The following is a 6,288-nucleotide window of genomic DNA, read 5'->3' as shown; positions in this document are numbered from 1 at the left end:
GTCGTTGGATCTCCTTACTCGTAATATTATCGGCGATGACCAGAGATGCCAAATATACGAATTTATCAACCACTTCCTGTTCATCTCCGTCAATAGTCACTGTCTGTGAGGGGCAAACGTCGCTTTTTCTGGAGTCTCTTCCTACCATATATTTGGTTTTCAACGCATTGATTTGTAACCCTATCCTCCTAGCCTCCGTTTTTAGTCTGGCATAGATTGCCTCCGCCGTCCCAAGGTTTCTCGTAATGATGTCGAGATCGTCTGCGAAGGCTAGGAGTTGGCTACTCTTGCTGAAGATCGTTCCTCTCGTTTCGATGCCCGCTCGTCGGATCATACCTTCAATAGCGATATTGAATAGCATACAGGACAGTCCATCTCCTTGCCGAAACCCTCTGCGCGATTCGAAAGGACTCGAAAGTGTCCCCGAAACGCGCACGTAGTACATCACCTGCTCCAGAGTAGCATTGATTAGCCGCGTCAGTTTGTTCGGAAACCCGTACTCGTGATTATCTGCCATAGCTATTCTCGTTCAACTGTATCGTTTGCTGCCCTAAAATCCACGAAAATATGATGCGTGGGCACGTTGTACTCTCGATATTTCTGGAGGATTTGTCGGAGAGTAAATATTTGATCTGTAGTAGCACGGACCCCCATAAAGCCCGCCTGATACTGCCCTACAAATTCTCTTGCTATTGGGAATAGACGACACAACAAAATCTGGGAGAGCACCTTGTAGGTGGCGTTGACCAACGTGATGCCGCGGTAATTACAGCAATCTAGCCGGTAACCCTTTTTGTAACTGGGACAGTCTACAATTTCCATCCAATCCTCCGGTAGTTTCTCCTCCTCCCAATTCTTAGAAATTATCCAATGAAGTGCCGTTGCTAGCGGTTCTTGGCCATTTTTGTAGAGCTCTGCTGGGAGTCGGTCCTTTCCGGCGGCTCTATTATTCTTCAGCTAACGAATTTCTTGCCGGATCTCTCCGAGATCGGGAGCCGGCACTCTGTTGTCGTTTGTATGCACTCCGAGTTTTTAGTACTTCCACTAATCAAATTTAAAAAGGTAGTCATGGTATAGTAACATCATAGCCTAAGACGCTACATTCCGGTTTCGAAATTTGACCTTCTATTACTGTTCAACAGACTTCACAGCCAGCTATTAAAGTATAGGACTATTGCGAGGCTTCTACTACGATACTTCATTAGCTCTAACAGCATCTCCCAAGCCCAACCGAGATTCGAACAACGACGATTGGCTTGTTGGACCAGCATCGTATCTCGAAGTCAACTGGGAGGCATAATGATACATTGCTCCAGTTCCTACTCAAGAATATATTGTTCTTAAGATTTAATGATTTTAAGAATGTTCTATGGTAACATTTTTAAGCTATACATCAGTTAGCTATATTGAAGAATCTCACAATAAGGCTTCAAAACTTTCATGAAGATTTCTTCAAATGAACTGGTAGGATAACTTAATAAAGTTATATCTTCTGCAAAAAAAAATTAAATGAATAATATCTTGCAGACTCTTTATTGCCCATGTAAAATTATCCTCGTTTGGACAATTAATTTGTAAATGCGATAAGCAAGGCAGTAGAGACTGTAACAGGTACCTACATAACTATGATAACTATTTCAATGCCAGACCAACCACAATCAAGTCGCTCTTTAGGCGAAGGATACGTTCCGTGTAAATCAAATTCATAAATCAAAGTCGCGTAAAAAACGGCGTAAATTTCGAAATTCACGTAAAAAAACCGCATAAATTCCGAAATTCGCGTAAAAATAATCGCGTAAAAAACGGCTTAACTGTATACTGATATGCACGCAAAATAATCCACACGTCCTTTTCACGTGAAAAATCACGTAAATTTTTCTATAGGGAGATACGTGACTTTCACTTGAACATTATTGGAAAATACAAAACCATTTATCTGATTTCCACGTAAATGCACGCATACTTATGCAAACTACGTGAAATTCACGTAAATAGTACAGGGATACCTCGATATAAGACAACCTCGTTATAAAACAACCTCGATATAGGACAATTTTTGTCTTATATCGAACAAATCCCTTTGACATAGGGTTTATTTCTAATTCCCGTCGTAGTTAGGAAATCCATTCTAAATTTTATCATTTCTTAGGTGAATTTAATGAATACTTGAAAAGTTCTGTTGCTGATTTGACTCAAACACACTTACCTTCCGATCCGTGCCCTTTGAATTCACTAAAAAGCGATTATTAAAGCATATTATTGAAATTACGCAACTGACTTTATATCTTAACTTCGTCGTACCGTTTTAAAATCCGTCCATCAATATTTTTCGTCGTCCGAACTAAAAATTACAATAATGTTTACGAAGCTAGTGCGCATATATTTGTGTAGAACGGCATGACAAATGCTATTCTGTAAAATTTTTGCAGGTCATGCAAGTTTTCCCGGTTGCAGAATAACGACAATGCGTTGCGTGAGTTATTTTCATTTTATGAATGACGGAAATTGAAACGGTTAGTCGACATTTTCTTCTTCGTCGCACGAAAAAACGTTGAAAATTTGGCTGCTAGAAATTCTTTAATGAAAAATGGCATTTAAATAAATCTCAGCTCACTTAGATTGATCGCGTATGATAGTCAACAAACTAAAATATTAGAGAATAACTAATTTTGCACTGTGTGTCATAAAAATCGCTGATACTTTCAATAATTTGTGTTGGATAGGACGGGAATAGGCAATTACGACGAAGCAGCAACATACCCTAGTTTGTAACGATACCAGAGCTAATTTTCCATTCCAAATTCGGCGCCATGAAGATGTTCATTATTTCAAAATAACACAGAAAACTGAAAAAACTAATAGTTCAAACAACGTAAACACACAACACAAAGCAAAATTGGCGACCGCAGATGCAATTTTTTTTGAAAAAAATCGTGTTTCGATGTAAGACAATTTTAATATAAGACAACATTTTGAAATTATAAATTGTCTTATATCGAGGTATCCCTGAAAAGAAAAGTTGGATGGAAAATATTCACATAACTTTTCCCGTAATTGCCACGTGAAAATTAATCTGAGTGTGAATCATCGAAACGCAGTCAATCCGAGTAAAGTTTTAGAGCAAATTGAAAACAATATTGGATATCTTGATGTCACGCATCTTGGTTACTTGGTGTGGTTTCATTTTGGTTGATTTAGTGGTTAAAATATCAAAATCGTTTTCAAAAACTCCACGCTGTGAAATTAATTTGCATACCTACTACTTTTGCTTTCAAAAATATCAAACGGAAGACAAATTCTGGTAAATCATATGTGCCTTTGGGTTTCAACAGCAGAATATGTAATGATTTTGTTGTCAAACCTTGCTCGGGAATGCGGCGTGATTAGTGAGTAAACTGCATTTTGGCCGAATGTTTGAAAAAGAATAACGATTTCAAATCAAATTGTGGATTGAATTGATTTCGCTTTGCAAATCCACATCCTTTTGTTTTAGAACGACCGTAAGGGAAAGTCGAAGGGGGACGATTTCAAACGTTTGCAATTTGTTGATAATGATGGCTTGCGACCAGGACGGGACGGGAATTCATAAATCATCGTTTAATCTGCAATACACTTCAGATCAATGGTGTAGCCGAATAAAATAACAGCATGCCCGGGGGCCCATTGTCGTCGGGAAAGGATGGAAATGAAAATTACCGAGGGCAACACAATTGATTGAATATACATTTATTGTTTTCATTCAGGAATCCTCCCGCACTGCAGACAGCAAAACATTTCGAATACGCAATATTTTTCTTTCAACTGCTAGCGATCCATAACCGGTTGCGCAGCAGTCAGGTTGTCTAGTAGGCAGGTTCTGGAGTTTTGAGGGAAAATATTCCGAGTTTCGGAATTTTGAGCTATGGTTTTAAGTACCTAACTATATTATGTGACATGACTATCAGAGAGCATATTCAACGGGAATGCTACAAATAAAAATTTTAACGTCTGACTATGCGTAGGATTTCCAATTTCGAACCACTCCAGCCACATTCGCTTTCACCAGCAAAGAGCTGTTATTTTTATTGACAGGTTCGGCAAAATGATGCTAGATCGGTATTCGGTATTCGGCATTTATAATGGTTTCAATATATTCGTCACAAACACAGGGAACGTTAGGGGGAGGAACGGCTAGAGGAAAACAAGCATAAAAGACTTTTTTTGGTTCATATTTTACGAATAATCCAACCCCACAACAGCTGTAATTTCCTACATGAATGAAAAATATGCTAGAAGAGCTTACGGGAGACCGGATTTCCATGAAGTTCGGCTCCATTTTGCGGAATGTCAATTGATTTGTATTTTTATCCCTAGTTCGAGGACCCAGCATTCCGCAGGTTTGACTGTTATTACACTGACAATTTGTAGCGGGTGGTGCGAAACGAGTTAGCAATTCAGGACTGGTGCTTTTTGTGTGCTGTTGTTATATGTCGTGTTTGGCTATGCAAACCCATTCTTTGAACAGTTTTTAACGAATGAGGGATAAATAGTGGAGATAATGGCTATCAGATCTGTTTGAAATACTTTTCATCGATTGCAATGTTAAGGCTATGATTTATTTTGAAGGGAAGTATTAAGATGTTGCTTTGTTGTTATTAATTCCGCATGATGTTGATGAGTATGTTGGCGAAGTAAAATTCAGATAAAGTTAGGGTTTATTTCTAATTCCCGTCGTAGTAAGTAAAGTCTTTTGTAATTTCCATCATTTGTTGGATAGATTTAATGAATACTCCAAAAGTTCTTGTCCTGATTTGACTAAAACACACTTACCTTCCGATCCGTGAACTTTGAAATCACTGAAAAACGATTATTAAAGCATATTATTGAAATTTCGCAACTGACTTTATTTCTCAAATTCGTCGAACCGTTTTAAAATCCGTCCGTCAAAATCAAAAAATTACAACAATTTTTACGAAGCTAACGCACATGTATTTGTGAAGGACGGCATGACAAATATTATTCTGCAAAATTTCTGCAGGTCAGGCAAGTTTTCCTGGCTGTAGAATAACGACAATGCCTTGCGTGAGTTATTTTCATTGAGGAATGACGGAAATTAAAACGATTAGTCGACATTTTCTTCTTCGTCGCATGTAAAAAAAAATGGGAAAATCGGCTGGTAGGACTTCTTTAATGATAAAAAGCATTTAAATAAATCTCAGCTCACTTTCATTGAGCGCGTATGAATGACAACAAACTAAAATATTAGGGAATAATTAGTTTTGCATTGTGTGTCATTAAAATTCTGATATTTTTAATAATTTGTGTTGGATAGGACAGGAATAGGCAATTACGACGAAGCAGCAACATACCCTTATAAAAAAATTAAGAAAAACAGCTAATTTTTCTGTTGCAATCTTAAGATTCATCATTAAGACTATTTATGAACAACTCATATCGTGTAAAAAACACGAGTCGAAGTCGGCTCCAAGATTGAAATATTATGGTTGACAAGCGTTACAAAATGGCGCTCATTAAATCTCGAAAGGTTGTCATTAAAAGCCAATTCACAGTCCATTTACACCTTCCGAAAGCCAATTCCCTCATTCATCATCCGAAGCTCCAATTAACAGCGACGATGTACCAATTAAAACAAAATATCATCCCTCCCGGTGACTTCGTATGCCAGGTGCGTGACAACGACCGAACCCTCCCCGATGGACTTGCTTACATGCGGGGCGTTTGAATCCGGTTCGAGCTGAGTTAAGCGAAAAAGGCGTGCTGTTCCGTTTTCGTAAATTTGCCAGACAAATTAGTTGATCGTATGCATACAGATGCGGGCCATCCTTTCGTTTACCCTGGGTGTCTTACCTGTCGATGTTCCACCAGTTAGAGCTCCTAAATGGAGTGAATGTTTTACGGATCATCGTTCATTTACGGTTCGGTACTAGACTTGGCGGAAATTTCGTCGAAATTTGTTCAATTGCTTTTTTCCATTTTTCTATTATGAGTTGCACAGATTGAAAACAGAGACGTTACACAAAACGAAGATTTTCAAAAAGAATAATGTACTTTACCCTGTAGTTGTAATTAGATAGTAACTAGCTGTGTTTACTGAACAAAATCTGAGAGAATAACGAAAGAATAACGAAACCACTTTTTGTGTTTTACGAATTCTGTCGTTGTTTTCTACAACGAAACAGATTAGTGCAAACACTAGGATCCTTTCATTGCTTTCATGTTAATAAATAATGCCATTCGTAAGAATTATTTCGTAGGTACACAATGAGAATGTAATTCGAGTATTTAATA

The sequence above is a fragment of the Sabethes cyaneus genome, chromosome 1 (genome assembly GCF_943734655.1).
Source record: "Sabethes cyaneus chromosome 1, idSabCyanKW18_F2, whole genome shotgun sequence".
NCBI classification, from domain to species: Eukaryota; Metazoa; Arthropoda; class Insecta; order Diptera; family Culicidae; genus Sabethes; species Sabethes cyaneus.
The sequence above is the reverse complement of the archived record's forward strand: the minus strand, read 5'-3'. Positions refer to the sequence as shown.